General features: G+C 43.6%; 1 non-coding gene across 1 annotated transcript; it reads right to left on the bottom strand.

Annotated features, from left to right (window-relative positions):
• Positions 1 to 737: 737 nt before the first annotated feature.
• LOC112767569 (small nucleolar RNA R71) lies at positions 738 to 845 on the bottom strand. The gene has a single exon (XR_003185010.1). It is a non-coding gene; the product is annotated as a small nucleolar RNA R71 (small nucleolar RNA).
• Between the last annotated feature and the right edge of the window lie 1,141 nt (positions 846 to 1,986).

Genomic DNA, 1,986 nt, shown 5'->3' with positions numbered 1-1,986 from the left:
GTGAGTTAAGAACTATACATGCAACGTAACCATTTTAATAAATTTTTAATTCACCAGCTTCTGCTTCCCATCAATTTTTGGCGCCGTTGCCAGGGGGTTGCAATAGAGTGCTAATTTTATTAATTAGAATTTATTTTTTTGCATTTTATTTAATTTTGCTACTATGAGCTGCATGTTTCTTCCGCCAAATGACGCGTTCACTTCCTGATCCGCGCTTGCTAATATTCGATCCTGAAATTGAAAGGACTATTTCACGAATAAGGCGAGAACAGCGTAGGTTAGCCCGCTCTGAGGGCGGATCTGAAGGTGAATCTGAGGAAGAAACCAGTCCCCGTTCTACTAATTCGGTTGTTTTACGTGCAGAAAACATGGCAGCTAGAAGAGTTACCATTCAGGAGGAAGGAGCTCCTGATTTTACAATGCAACCGTTTCAAGCGCATCATCTAGCGGTAGCTACGGATTTTGAAATAAAGACCGCACTGTTAAATTTGATGCCCAAGTTTCATGGCCTACCTGCTCAAGAGCCTATCAAGCACTTGAGAGATTTCCAGGCAGCCTGTTCTACTGTCAGGCGTGATGGCACTGATGAAACTTCAATTCTGCTGAAAGCTTTTCCGTTCTCTCTTGAGGGAAAAGCAAGAGAGTGGTACTACACTCAACCTATAGCAAATGTGTCCAACTAAGATACACTCAGAAAGGAGTTTCTGGAGAAATTCTTCCCATCTGAAGTTACTGATAAACTGAGGAAGGATATATCTACAATTGTTCAGGAAGACAATGAGACTTTCTTTGAATACTGGGAGCGCTTCAATAATCTTCTGGAAGCATGCCCCCACCACATGATTGACAAGATCGTGCTACTCAGCTATATCACACAAGGTATGAGGCCCCAAGATAAGACCACATTGGAAAGTGCCAGCAATGTCTATGAAGAAGTACAAAACCACTAATGAAGCTTGGCAATTGATCAGTGATTTAGATGAATCTACTCGGAACCACAGACAGAAACAAGGCCGTTCAAAAGCCGTTGCAGAAGTATCTTCTGGCAGAGAGACTGCTGCTCTAACTCAAAGCATCTGTGAGATGACCAACCTGCTGAAGCAAATGCAGTTGAATCAACAAGCTCAGCAAACTCAACCGCAGCAAAACCAACAACTACTCCCACAAAGAATTTGCGGAATTTGTGCTGATTACAGCCATTACACTGATGAATGCCCGCAGCTCCAACAAGAAGACAACATGGTGGCATCCACTCATAACTTTTATGACCGCCCCAACCAAGGGTACAATCAAAGTGGAAATAATAACCATGGATGGCAGGACAATTCAAACCAGAATTGGAGGGACAACAATAACAGGAGAGGCAGAGATAATCAGGGAAGTCAGAGGTGGAATAATAACAACAACAGACAACAAAATCAACCTTACCGAGCACCTCACCTGAGGTAAAACCAAGGACCACCGAACAATCAGCAGCAAACCTCTCAATTTACTCATTCTTCGGTATCTTCTAATGAAGATTTATTACAAGCTTTTGAGAAAAGACAACTGGGCATGGAAAGTACCATCGTGAACACTATTAACACCAGTCTGAATGGTCTCACCTCTACTCTGCAAGCTTTTATGACACAGCTTGGTTCAACACAAAATTCCAGCAACCAACCTTCAAGCACCACTGGAATCCCCTCTCAACCATTACCCAATCCAAAGGGAGACATTAATGCCATCACCCTGAGGTCCGGAACCACACTGCAGGAGAGGAATCAAGAGGAACCAAGCTCACCAGAATACACCTCAGCTAAAGAGGTGGTAGAAGTCGAAGATGTTGAAAAGGAAGAGGATATACAGGACATAGCTGAAGAAGAGATAGCTCAACCACAGGAAGAAGCACCAAAAGGTGCAGGCACCACGGAACCCACTGTTCCCATTCCATTTCCACAGCTTGCAAGGAAGCCCAGGAAGCAGCTAGAACCTGATCCTAAAATG

Source organism: Arachis hypogaea, chromosome 17 (assembly GCF_003086295.3).
Source record: "Arachis hypogaea cultivar Tifrunner chromosome 17, arahy.Tifrunner.gnm2.J5K5, whole genome shotgun sequence".
Taxonomy (NCBI): Eukaryota; Viridiplantae; Streptophyta; class Magnoliopsida; order Fabales; family Fabaceae; genus Arachis; species Arachis hypogaea.
This window is presented reverse-complemented; position numbering and strand designations above follow the sequence as displayed.